The 14,847-nt window shown below is 38.2% G+C and overlaps 1 long non-coding RNA gene across 1 annotated transcript; it reads right to left on the reverse strand.

The window, feature by feature from the left end:
* Positions 1-289: 289 nt before the first annotated feature.
* LOC127942842 (uncharacterized) lies at positions 290-3,042 on the reverse strand. The gene is made up of 3 exons (XR_008149447.1): positions 2,273-3,042; positions 1,667-2,115; positions 290-1,520 (listed from the first exon to the last, which is right to left on the reverse strand). It is a non-coding gene; the product is annotated as an uncharacterized LOC127942842 (long non-coding RNA).
* Positions 3,043-14,847: the final 11,805 nt, after the last annotated feature.

The following is a 14,847-nucleotide window of genomic DNA, read 5'->3' on the forward strand; positions in this document are numbered from 1 at the left end:
CTGGAGTAGTATTTTATTATTCGTATCTGTACTTTTACTCAAGTACTTGATTTGTGTACTTCATCCACCACTGCACATGCGCTATTCACTTGTATAACTTAAGGGTGAATGGGTAATGTAGTTTCTGCTCTGGGTGGGATGAATTAGGAAGCTTGCATTGTGAAGGGCGCTCTGAAAATCGGCAATGCAGGTAAAAGATTAAAACCTCTATTAAAACAGATGTCCAAATGAGCGTACCGGTACGCTACAAGCACGTTCTGGGCGCACGGAGAGGTGGCGGTATGCTCAAGAGCTATATTTGGAAGTGAAGGTACTGAGTACTGGTGCGTATCGGCCCACTTAAAGCACTGGCAATGACTATACTTTGGAATTTTTTTGCAGTCCACTTAGAATTCAACATGGAAATCATTTTTGTTTTTTATTGGCATTGATTGTTTTGAAATTCAAATGGTACTTACATGCCTGTGTTTTTATTTCTGTAATAAATATGGCTTTCAAGCCAACAGTTAATTTGGAGGATATTGATGGTTTATTGCAGGTATGTTGTTTACATGAGAAAATCTGTGTTACAAGTTGAACAAAAATTCCAATAAACAATCATATTTTGAATTTAAATAGTTTCTTTGTCTTGAGTTTACATTAATTATTTACATTTTACATTTACATATCCAAAAAGTTTCAGTCTTTTAATTGCGATTAATCGCGATTAATTTTAAAAAATTGTGCGATTAATTAGTTAATTTTTTTTAATCGATTGACAGCACTAATTTATATATAAACAATCGCCACCGGGTTAGCCTGCGCTGAGAAAGGGAGGGCCACTGGACTAGATTATACAGTGTGCAACTGTGTGAAAGGCTTGCACCCTGTAATAAATTTCAATGCACCTTGATAAGCTGAATCCAATTGGTGCAAATTTTTATTAGGGGCGTGCATATATAAAAAATCTCCATAGTCCAAAAGAAGCAGAAAAGTAGACTCAACTAATTTCTTCCCTTTTACATAAGAAAAAACAGGCCCTATTCCTAAAATAGAACCCTAGTTTCTGGGCAAAATTTTGGATATGAGCCTTAAAAGTCAAATGGTCGTCAAGTAAAAGTCCTAAGTACTTGTACTCAGCCACACACTCTATTAGATTTCCCTGCAGAGTAATAATGTTTGGAAGGATAGTTGTGGAGTTCCTAATATTTGAGAACAGTACCGTCTTGGTTTTACTTGCATTCAACACAAGCTTCAAGTTGGACAGCCGAGATTGTACAGTGTCGAAGGCATCCTGCAGATACTGAAAAGTCTGGTGAAGGGTTTCTCCACAGGTGTAAATAATTCTGTCGTCAGTATAAAAATTAAACAGAGCATTATGGACATTTTAACCAAGGTAATTTACATAAATGGTAAATAAAACTGGGCCCAGCACCGATCCCTCTGGGACCCCTGATACAACTTGTAAGTTGAGTCCTGCCTGAGAGGTAATTTTCAAATCAACCAGCTGCCTTCTCAGAAAGATCAATATTGAGCAGTCTCTGTTTTAAAATACAATGGTATAATGAGTGAAGTGGTCCATCATAACCAATATATTACAGAGTGCAGTCTCCAGTGCCAAAAAAATAAAAACAGAAACATTCTGAAGAGGTTATTCTGATTGTTTAGATACAAGAGGGGCACTCACTTTATTTGCAGGATTCTTGTGCAGGCTGCATCGAACACACTGAAGGCACCATCTCTCCACTTCTCGTACCAGCCCCGGTCCAAAGAAAAAAACGTTGACGGATCAAACCCTGTCAACCAGGCGTCCTGCATGGTCATGCAACCGTTCCAGAACTTGTGAATGCAGACACTGCTATTTGCTTGCATTTGTCAAATGTCTTTGGATCACATACCTCCCTACACAGCAGTCACTGATCCACACAGAGGCAGGCCCAATGTCACAACAACACTTGGGTAGACCGATCTTCTGCTACTCGCTCTCTTGGAGAGTGCCCTCTCCCTCTGTCCGCATAGATCCAGAGTCGTAATAGCACTGGATCAGTCCATTGGGCCCACCTCTCCTTGGCCTGTCTCCATGATCCATATGTGCCACTGTCTCGAACTCGTGACCCTCCTCCAGGTCCTCAGTAACTGGAACAAAGGCATGGACACAGGTTGAGTACTGTACGTCGCTTCGATGTCCCCCACAACATTGCATTCAGTGGTGCTGCAATCTGGGCAAAGTCTTCTATAAAACATCTATAATCTATAAAAAAGTATGCAACTGAGTAATATTTTGAGGGGTTACCCAGGCCTCCACTGCCCGGAACGTCTCTGGGTTTGATGACACCCCTCCTTCTGCAATCACATGGCCCAAATACATGGGAACAATTACTGAGTCCCCATAGATGTTTGAAGACCAAATCTAGATGGACAATATGGACCTCCAAAGTCTCATTAACCAATGGTCTTAACTTTACATTTCCCTGCGTGACCTTGATGGACACAACTCAACATCAGAAATAACCGACAACTCTGAAAAAGCATCAACGGAACTGGAGAAAGGTTTACGATTCTGACTATAACTCTACCATTTGAAACGGTGCTCAATGATCGGGCTACCAATAACTGGCCTGGCAATACATCATCTTTACATGGTTCTACCAAGCTCACATAACCCTTTCTATCAGGCCGAACAAGTGTGCATGCTTCGATCACAACCTCTGACTGTGCTGGTATTATTTTTCCTTTTCCCTGGGGCCAACAAATAGCACTTATCTGCCCTGACTCATCAACAAAGTTTACACAGAAAACATTTGGTTCCACACCTTGACTTGTACTTCACTTTTCTACCCCTAAACAACAATCCCCAGACTGAAAAAAATAACCATAAAAACAAAAATAAAAAAGAAACCCTCTGTCATGTTACTTTTCACAGGCTAATAGCATGCAGTATTCATTTTAGAAATGTTTCCAGTTTTAAACGCTCATAAAAGCAGAAAGGTTTTATTTAAATGCAACAGTCACTATATAGAAGTGTTTTCCATAATCTCTCCATTCATTAATGCTGTTGTCTCCTGTTGGACGTTCTCTCCATTTTCTGCAGAATCTGTATAAAAAACATCAAAAGATTATTGTATGGAACATTTATCTCAGATTTGGTGAATTCTACATGAATTAATCAGTCATTTCAGATAATCTATCTTCTGTTAATGTATCTTTACTCTCCTAAATGATTTGAGCTTCTCACCTAGGACGATAAATGTCTTGGAAATCACATTTCTCCCATTCCTGGAGATATTCAGTTTATACATTCCAAAATCTGTGGATCGGATGTCATTAATTGTAAGATAACCAGTTATTTTATCCAGTTGTACTCTGCTGTGTGTGGATTGCCCATCACAACCACTCAGTTTGGCGATGACGGTGAATGGGCTTGTGTCTTCTGTGTTTAATTCTCCAAACCTCCACTGCAGCACGTCAAAACTTTCTATTTCAGTAACACCAGTGTTTAGAGTCATGGACTCTCCCAACCTCGCGGAGACTGTCTTCAGTTCATGTGTCTCTGTTAAATCATCCGCTGGAGAACCCAGACAGAGAGTAAACATTCAGTACAAGCATTATATTTGATTGAAAACCATGGAAAACCATTGTTTCTTTGTAATTGCATTTTAAATGACAGAAAAGGGAGAAGACTGGAGGCGTGTCAGTACATGACATCCACGCATTAGGTCTTAAAGTGACAACAGCCTAACCTGTAGCTCTCTGTCATTAATGTTTACAAAACAACAAAAGAAAAAGCATTAATAAAATGTATGTATATTTAATTCATATGCTATTGTATTTAACATTTGATTGTTAGAATTATTAGAATATTAGAATTTAAATCACTGTTTATTTCATTCGTAACTTAGTTCTATGGTGTTTATTTGTTCTATTGCTAGTCTTTTGTTTGTTTGTTCTGACTGTTCACTTGTTTTAATTATATTAGTTTGTCAGGTAGGGCCTGCTAGTTTTTATTCATCTCAGTTTAGTCTTGCTTAGGAGTCCGACAACAATGAAGTAAATCAATTACTTAAATGTGGTTGAGTTCTTTTGCATTCTTGCACAATAAAGCTAATCTTGCTCTATTTACCTGTTAACTGTCACCTGTTCCCTCGGTAGGACGCCTACGTGTACTTCACTATATTACAATTAAATCCTAATCTTAAACACTATTTATCATTGGAAAGGTCTGAGTTTCCTAAATAGATAGTTTACCAATCTTTTTTATTAAAAATTATGTAGGAAAAGTAATAGATTAATTTATGGCTAGAGTGCACCTCAAAAATCATACATCATAACAGAAGTTTTGACCTTGCCCTTTTCTCTATCACACTTTAGAAATCATCAGAAATTATATATCAGTTGAAAACTGAAAATCTCAAAATTCATCCTTTGAAACCCATTTTCTTTCAAGTCTATGTTCAAAAATGTGAGTGACGGTTAACAGGTTAAATGTGAGTAAACTTACGCAGTTGATCTGTTTTTTTATATTTACAGGAGTTAATGAACAATCCAACCACAGCAAAGACTGGTACAGCAATTACAACAACAACGCAGATCAGCACCATGTGACCTAACGATAAGCCGTCCGCTGTGGTTAAACTTGATGCATCCACTACAGAGAGATCAGAGAGAAAGAGTTAACAAATACAACTTTTGATGTGCTAGAAGAACAAGAGAAGAACAGAACAAATAATATCAGCTGTACCTGAACATGGTTGACAGAGCTGAGTGATGTCCAGATGTTGAGTCTGGTTGCTGATGGGATTGTTGAGCACACAGCTGTAGCTGTTTTTATCCTGATATTCCACCTCCAGAGGTAGAGAGAGACTGATGCTGAGATCAGACACACTGATGCTGGACAATAAACTGTTTCCTTTGTACCAGGAGAGAGTCACATGACCCACATTCACCACTGAACACACCAATGAACAATTCTGCTCTGAGGATGAGGAGGATGAAGAACATTGTGAAGAGTCACTGCTGATGACAGGAACAGGCAGACGAGCTGAAAATAGAATATTTATTTATCTAGTTCCCCATCAAAAGCAATATTATATTATATAAACCATATATTAACCACATATTGCAGAAAAGTATCTTTTTAGATTTTTAAACAGATTTTTAACTTACACAGGTATCGATCAAATTCAAATCACTCACCAGAAACAACAATACTGAATTTCTTAGATGAAATCTTGTTTCTGCTGCTGATCTGTAGTTCATAGAGTCCAGTGTGTTCAGTTGTGATGTTAGTGATGGTCAGAGATCCAGTCTGATCATTAAGCTGCAGTCTGCCTCTGAATCTCCCGTCAAGAACATCATATAAGATCTTATTAATCTCTCTGTTGAGTTGAGCTATAGGAACACTATCAGGTCCATATCTCCAACGTATCAGCTCAACTTTCAGTGTTTCGTTAAAATCAGTGTGTAGAGTGACAGAATCACCCTCCGTCACCGACATCTCTTCATCTGAAGCACCAAACACACCTGTTTCTTAAAAGAGATTACAGTTGAACATTTGCAAATGACTGCCAAGAACTAAAGTAAACCTTTTCAAAAGTTACATTCGCCAATAACTACTTCAATTAATCACGTCTTTACTTGAACTTAAAAATAGCATACATAAACTTGAACTCAAACAAACATGAGCAAGCTAAGTGAAAGAGAAAGTCTCATGATCTCTTTAAACACTTACCTTTCAAAAGTAAAACATATGTAAATAAAAGGAAATTCTTCATTTTGGTGTAGATTCGAGTGAATTGTGATTTAATAATGTTGACTAGTCAATAACCTGTTTCGTTGCGTTCTTAAGTGTAGGCCAACATTAAGAACGTTACCTTTCGAGGAAAACCTGCAGCTCAAGTTATCTGTCAGGAACTGGTTTTTGTTTTGTAATCACGTGAGTAACCCAGTGCTGAAAGTCCTTTAATGCGCACATAGTTGATATGAGCTAGCTATAAGAACATTAAATATTGCATGAAAAAGGTGCAACTTTTCTCATAACTTATATGATTTTATTTTTCCTCGATGTTTATGGGAGAGAGGAAATATGATGTAGGGTGTTGGAGCTAGTTATGCAACTTATCAGATGATTGAAATTTATGAAAAATACTGCTAGAACACAAGAAAATGAAGTAGGTGAACAGCAGTATTGCATAGTTGTGGGTATTGTAAGTTGGCTTTATTTTTAAATCAGATTCTTTCAATGGGACATTCAAAAACACTTAATATCAGGTCAAGCATTTTCCCCCCAAATCAGTTCATTATAATGAAACAACAACGTGGTTTAAAGGAACAGTGCATCCAAAGAATTCAGTCATCATTTACTCACCCTCATGTCGTTCCAAACCTGTATGACTTGCTTTCTTATGTTGAACATATAATAAAGATATTTTCAAGATTGCTGGTAATCAAACAGTTGGTGGTTGCCATTGACTTCCATAGTAGGAAAAAAATAAAATAATGGAAGTCAATGGCAACCACCAACTGTTTGATTAGGCTACCAGCAATCTGTCGTTATAAACATATTATTTCAGTTTTCAATGCGGATCAATACGAGTGAAAAGCTAAAAAGTCATTGATGAAACTATGCTGGGAAAACTACTATCGAATTCATGAATTCATCAAACCATACTATCATACCCTTACTATTTCTGCAGTATCCAGTATGTACGGTATGCTGTGCATAGGGTGCAAATTTTTTGTATGCATCAATTACGCGGATGACCTACTATATTTAGCAGAATCTGTTGAATATAATTAAAGTACAATGAAATCAGTACAGAAGCTGTGTTCGGAATGGCATACTTCCACACAACTCCTACTATTTTGCAGTAAGCTGCATGTATACTGTGAATAGTAAAACAATGTTTTGTATGCATGGAATGCCTGGATTAGCTGCTACATTTGCTGAAATGATGTAGCCATGGGCTACTGTTTCCGAGAATGCAACATGCTCTGTGTAATGTTTCATCTTCAAACACGCGAGTGAGCTGGAGACGGGGAATAGTAATTATAAAACACTTTTCTAAACTATCGCTGTGTATCTAAAAACAATACCGTAAGCAGTGAGTGTTGTGCTAGTTACTAAGAAATAGTAACTAGTTACAGTTACTAGTTACTTAATTAAAAAAGTAACTCAATTACTTTGTTGATTACTTACACCAAAAACTAATGCATTACTGTTAAAAGTAACTTTTTAGTTACTTTTTTAAAGTACTTTCTTTAATGTTCCCATTGTTTTGTGGTTTTATGCGTTATGGTCTATACAAACACAAAGTAAAACAGAAAGTAATTTTTAAACACTATTTTGATTAAAGGTCCTGTTTTTTGTGCTTTTTTGAAGCTTTGATTGTGTTTACAGTGTGCAATATAACGTGTTCATGTTTCGCGTGTAAAAAAAACAGTATTTTTCACACAATTCACCTATCTGTATACCACTGTTTTCACTGTCATAAAAACAGGCTGATGTCTTCCTTGTTCTATAAAGTCCCTCCTTCAGAAATACGTAACGAGTTCTGGTTGGGCCAGCGGTTCCTGTGATGTGTTTCGAAACCAATTTAGCACACGCGGCCCTCCTGGTAACGCGATTGGGCTAGTTATGAGAAGCAAGTGGGCAGGATTTGTTTTGAAAACCTGGATATCCTGATCTGAACCATAGACAGTAAAAGAACGCACGTGCTGGAGATGTAACGTTACTTATAATCACAGGAGCGTTTTTACTGACGAGATGCGCATGATAATCGCATTGATTATTTTGCACAGCCCTAACATCTAGTTAACAAAGCTAAACAGCGTTGCCCTTTGTGTAATAAGTTACAGAAACTGTTAAACGCACCAACTTAAATAATAAAATTCATTTACCGGTTGTGGTCCATAAACAACGCCTTCTCCAGACAAAGAGGGGAATGCTCCATCTTTCAAGAATAATCTTTGTGCGAATCCGGCATTAAACTGACTGAGATCGAGGAAGCTCGCTGTCCTCGGCAAAATGTGCTGCACATAGTTTTACATGTGGACTATAATTTTCGGGAACCGAGTTAAACATAAATTGTAACCATTAACCCTTTGAAGTCGATTAACGCATATATGCGTTTTGAGTCATTTTCTCCTGATAACCCCGAAAAGAACTTAAATTACACTCTCAGTTTTAATAGCACATATAAGAGCAATACATCAATCGAATCTGTAAAGGGTCAACTTTTTTTTGGATACAGACATAATAACAAAAAAACTTTGTGCACTTATAAAATAAAGGTAACAAACAAGATGCGCTGTCTGCAACCTTTGTGTGCGCTGATCTTCATTTACAAACACGTCATTAAAATGAAGTGTAACTCCGTGAATACTCAACGAAGAGACATGAGAGAGATATCTATAGAAAGCTTGACATGTCTACTTTAAAACGAAACAAGTGCTGCCAAAAACAAATATTCTGAGATAAAGTAATCCATATGAAAACAACGCAATGTCTGTTTTTCATGTCTCCCTACATTATGGGCCCTATCTTGCACCCAGCGCAATTGACTTTGTACACCGACGCATGTGTCATTCCTATTTTGCACCCGCGCAAAGCGCGCTTTTCCCTCCACAGAAGCACGTCGCTAAACTAGTGATTGAACTTGCGCTCCCTGGGCGGTTCAGCGCAAAAAAGGAGGCGTGTTCCGGCGCAAACAATCCCTGGTGCTATTTTGCTGTTCCATTAAACAATTGCGCCACTGACCAGAAAAAAAACTAGTCTAAAGTCAGTGGCGCGTTGCGCGTTGTTCATTATGCTATTTTAAGGGCGCATGCTTGACCATAATGTATAGCGTGCACAACGCGCATACACTTTGCTCATGTAATCTACAAAGATGCAACAGTTATTTTTGCAAATCATAAATTGTTACACTAAAAAAATATTAACACATGAGATGACAGAAATCATTGTGGTGTGCCACGAAGATGTGAAAAAATAGGCATAAATCTAGCTTACAAATTATTCAGGCTAATTGTAGTAATTAAGGATCAGACCTGTTTGAGGTCATATATGTATATAAGGACATCTGACAAATTGGTTTGTCCGTCAAGAACCAGGAAAAAAAATCGATGAAACAATTGTGGCTATTTCCTCCCACGCCTGTTTAACCGACGCTATTTTGGGTGGGTTTCTCCCATCCCCATACAACACAACTTCTCTGTCTTTCACTGCTCTTACAAGAACATCAGTCTCCTCGGCTATGAACCGCTCCTGGCGTGCGCCTGGTAAATACGCCATAATAATAGCAATCCATAATGGAACTTGCGCACCTGCTTTTAAAGGGAATGTTGGATGACGCTCTGATTGGTTTATTTCACGTTACGCCCAAACCACACCTATGAATAATGAAGCTACTTCAGACCAACCCATTTTAGATTTGCGCCGGGCGCAAGAGCCATTTATCCCGCCGGGAAAATAGCAACAGCGCCGAGACCCGCCCACAAACTTACTTGCGCTTCGCGCTTTGACACTTGCGTTTCAGATCGTTAAAATAGGGCCCTATATCTAATGTGACCACGCCCCCGCGCTGAACGCGCTATTCAGATTCAAACTGGAGCGCGCGGCTTGAATACACCCACACAGAAGAAAAAGCAGCCAGACTGTTATTCTAATCTCCAAGTACAGCATCCCTGGGAAGCCCAAACAATCTGAGATGAAAATAACAGCGTTTTGACGACATGGCGACAAACACAAACGCAGCTCTTCCTCTTCTCCGTCGGAGCTCAACAAGACCACGGCTTCTTTTTTGTGTATTCATGTGGGCGGAGGTTAGTCAAAAAACTGTTTTAGTGACATCATTACTGCAGGAACTAGAGGGATTTAGTCCAAAGGGTCGTTTTTTGTAGTCAAATTATGTTAAATAAAATATCTCGCTTGGCATTGAACTTTGAGCTTTAGAATTTTACAGATATTATTTATACTCTAACAACAACATTACACACTAACTAAAGTTTAAAACATGGGATCACGAAGAACGGGATCAAACTGAATATAGTATATCACAAGGATTTCTGAAATAAATAACAAAACACCTGAATAATATATTACGAATCAAAAACTAAAGTGGCTTCTGCATCATAAAAGCTGTTGTGTTGAGCCCTTAAAAATGTTCCTTTCACAGCTTAACTATGAAAACTATCAACAATGGACAACATACACAAAACATTTTGAAATAAATAAATAAAAGCCATATGAATTATTCAGAATCAATTTCGAGAAACATATATACACATATATACACATATGTATATATATATATGAATGCTGTTTAAAAATGAAATCTATGTTATCATGCTAAGGAGCTGACTGAAAGACAGCGACTCCACAGTAGAGACAGGCTGCATGTTTTCAACAGTGTTTCACCTGTATGAGAAAAACATACAGAGAATCACTTAAGACACTTTGCTGTAGACCCATTCCACATAATAATATTCATTAAAACTGTATGTTAACACGTAGGAGCTTGCTGCATGTATCTGTGAGTAGGCTACAGTTTAAAAAATCCATGGGAATGGATTGCGAAAGTGTGCGCGCAGATTATGAATTCGTGGGTAGATTCAAAAACAGACGGTACGGTTTATAAAATCTGAGCACACGGATTGGAAATTCGTAGGCTAGGATAGGACATTGAACCAGAAAGACACAGCTTACATTTGAATAAAAGGTTTTGTCTGTATGCTCAACTAAAGTGAAATAATGAGCATATTTCCACTTTGAGAAACTCGTGTTGCTCTCGGCTTGACATACTTGAAAAAACAGAAACACACCCACAGTGCATCTTCGTGTTTACAGTGGTTGGCATCCACCAATCCTAAAATGCAGCGCTGCTGCAAACAGGTTAGGCTGCACTTAATTAATTTAAAATTAAAATTAATTAAAATTAAAATTAATGCATTACAGTATTAGTTACTGTCAAAAATAACTGCGTTACACCCAACACTGCCCAACACTGGACAACACTCTTAAAAAAAGGGTTCATTGGGGTTCTATATAGAACCATAGGGTTCTTTACTCAACTCCAAAGAACCTTTTATGCTAAAAAGGTTCTATGATGAAAATAAAGGACCCTTTTGGCTCAAAGGTTCTTTACGCTATTATTCATTCATATATTACATGATTCTGCAACATTTTGTATTTGTAATTAAATAATTGTTTGTAGTAACTTAATATCACATTTAATCATGCTGATTTTTGGAGAAAAACTGAAATGGCACTCTCCATGTGATATCGACTACATAAAATGATATAAATATATACATTTTCTAACCCCTATATCTTGAATTTTGTGATCATTCACATGCATTCATAAATGCATTTGAATACGCCGAATAATGCAGTGAAAGAACACACTCAAAATGGACACACACCACGCACACTATGACTTTATCATGTAACTTTACATTAGCCTAAATACGTTCACTTTTTAGGACAAAAAATAAAATAAAAAAAACGAGTTCACATATCACACCTAAACACGCGTGGAAAACGTAATTAGAACTAGCTACTAAATTAGTTAAAAATGTCTATCCATATGATTCGCGAACTCCAAACTGACTCTGATTCGCGAACCAGCTCCGAACTCCCGAAATGACTCAAATGATTCACGCTCCGAAATACCGAACTGACTCAAATGATCCACGAGGCCGCGTCAAACTCCCAAACTGACTCAAATGATTCGAGATCCCTAAACTGACTCAAATGATTTGCGAACCTGCTCCAGACTCCGCGAACCTGCTCCAGACTCCCAAACTGACTCAAATGATTCGCGATCCGGCTCCGAACTGACTGATTCGCGAACCTGCTTCGAACTCTCGAACTGATTCAAATGATCCACGAAGCCGCGTCAAACTCCCAAAAGGACTCAAATCGCGATCCCCAAACTGACTAAAATGTTTCGGGAACCCGCTCTGAGCTCCCGAACAGACACAAATGATTCGCGATCCCGCTCCGAACTCCCGAACTGACTCAAATGATTCATGCTCCGAACTCCCGAACTGACTCAAATGTTTCGCAATCCCGCTCCGAACTCCCGAATTGACTCAAATGATTCATGCTCCGAACTCCCGAACTGACTCAAATGTTTCGCAATCCCGCTCCGAACTCCCGAATTGACTCAAATGATTCATGCTCCGAACTCCCGAACTGACTCAAATGTTTCGCAATCCCGCTCCGAACTCCCGAACTGACTCAAATGATTCGCGAACCCGCTCCGATCTCTCGAACATTAATTAACATTTTGTGAAATAACAATCAAACCAAAATTGCATCTAATTCACATTACACAATTACAGGTGCTGGTCATATAATTAGAATATCATCTAAAAGTTTATTTCACTAATTCCATTCAAAAAGTGAAAGGCAGTGACAGTCTCTAAATACTCTTGGAGGTCTGTGGTGTTATTGTATGTGGCAGCCTGCTTAAACATATTTCAGTCAGTGGTGTCTTGAAGATACTCTGACAACCCTTCCGGTCACACATGCATCTGTGTGTGAACTGGCAGACATTAGCATGACAGTGATGTGGTCTAAGACACTGAAGTGGAAGAGGGCTTTGTAAACTCCTCTCTGTGTGGTGTAAACAAAGTCAATGTTATAACCTCATGTTGGAAAGTTGGTGTATTTTTGGAAACACATTCTTTAAGTCTGCATGGTTGAAATCCCCAGCTATGACGAGAAAAGCATCAGGGTGTGCTGTCTGCTGCTCAATGATGTGCTGGTACAGTTGAGTGGAGGGCAGTTCCTCCCACTGGCACGAATACTAACTTCATTTCATCCTTCTCAACAATCACATCTGGAGCACAAACAGAAGCAGTTTTTCAGACAAGAGATCAGTGAAAGTCATGCCTCACCTGGATTTCAGTTGCTATTAACCACATTTAAACAATCATTTCTGCTTGTTTTCCTATTACAGTCACTGACACTAAAATTTGATAGATCTTACTGATGCTGCTGCGTATAAGCAGAAATTCATTTGCTAACTTTTGATGCTCTCTAGAACTTGCATGTCAAATTTTGGGACCAACACAAGCACAAGAAGAAGAAAGGCAGAAGACTAAGCAAAGAATATCAAAGCATGTTTGAGAACAGTTGTTTTTTGTAATGTTGTTCAACATCTAAAAGTATCAGTCTATTGAAGCCAGTTGGGAAACAGTAACTTGGGAGTGGAAAGTTCTGCAGGTGAATCATAAGAATTACAGAAATTCAATGCATGTCAGTTACACCAGAGAGTAACTGAGAGAGGTCTCTGCATTAAAGACCCACAATTGGCAGATGAAAATGCTTTTTCACTTCTCTGTAATACAGTAAATAGGCCAGTATAAAGTATGACAGAATGCATGTAACTAAGCATCAATCCAGTCTGATAAATTGACAAATGAATAGTGCGTCCCAAAGCCTGACCTTTTTCAAATATCATTAAACCGTAGGTAGAAACTTATGTGATTACATTTAAAATAAGAGCTACAGCAGAGGGGAAGCATAGTAGTGAACATCTTATATTTAGCTCTTTTTCACATACTAAGCTACTGTTCTTGAAATATGTTTTTTTTTTTTTTTTTTTACAAACAAAAGTACACAACTGAAACTCAACATCTTACCGTCAATAATTGGATCACTTTCTTCCTGGCCTGTTTGAACAATAATGAAATGAACAATGAAAAGGCACACTATTTTACAGTAACTTACCATCCGTTAAATCTCTCTGCTGCTGATAAGGAAGGTAGTGTTGGCAGGAGCCAAATCCTGCTGGAAAATGAAATCAGCATCTTCAAAAAGCTGGTCAGCAGAAGGAAGCATGAAGTGCTCCAAGATTTCTTGGTGAACAGGTGCATTTACTGGTATACTGGTGCAGTTACTTTGGTTTTCAAAAACACAATGGACCAACACCAGCAGATGACATTACACCCCAAATCATCACAGACTGTGGAAACTTAACACTGGACTCCAAGTAACTTTGGCTATGAGCTCCAAAACTTGCTTTCATCTGAAAAGACGACTTTGCACTACTGGGAAACAGTCCAGTTATTCTTCTCCTTAGACCAGGTAAGATGCCTCTGATGTTGTCTGTGGTTCAGGAGTGACTTAACAAGAGGAATATGACAACTGTAGCCAAATTCCTTGACACGTCAGTGTGTGGTGGATCTTGAGGTCTTGACCCCAGCCTCAGTTCATTCCTTGTGAAGTTCACTCAAATTCATGAATTGATTTTGTCAATCCTCAGAAGGTTGCGGTTCTCTTGGTTAGTTGTGCATTTTTTTTTTTTTTTTTTACTTTTTCATTCCACTCAACATTCTGTTAACATGCTTGGATACAGCACTCTGTGAACAGCCAGCTTCTTTAGCAATGAGTGTTTTTGGCTTACCCTCCTTGTGAAGGGTGTCAATGATTGTCTTCTGGACAACTGTCAGATCAGCAGTCTTCCCCATGATTGTGTAGCCTAGTGAACCAAACTGAGAGAACAGCTGCTAAGGGTGGCCCATCTAGTTATTACGTTTAGGGGGCAAACACTTTTTCACAAAGGGCAATGTAGTTTTGGATTGTGTTTTCCCTTAATAATAAAAACCTTCATTTAAAAATTACACGTTGTGTTCACTTCTGTTATCTTTGACTAATATTTAAATTTGCCTGATGATCTGACACATTCAAGTGTGACACACTCATGCAAAAAATAAGAAATGAGGAAGGGGGCCAACACTTTTTCACACCACTATATATATGTGTTTTTGTTTTGCATTTATGGAATAAGGTTTCCCTTAAGGTTTTCCAAAAATATATAGTACAATTACTTTAATTTTTTTTTATTAAATAGTAATAAAATA

This window comes from Carassius gibelio, chromosome A22 (assembly GCF_023724105.1).
Source record: "Carassius gibelio isolate Cgi1373 ecotype wild population from Czech Republic chromosome A22, carGib1.2-hapl.c, whole genome shotgun sequence".
Taxonomy (NCBI): Eukaryota; Metazoa; Chordata; class Actinopteri; order Cypriniformes; family Cyprinidae; genus Carassius; species Carassius gibelio.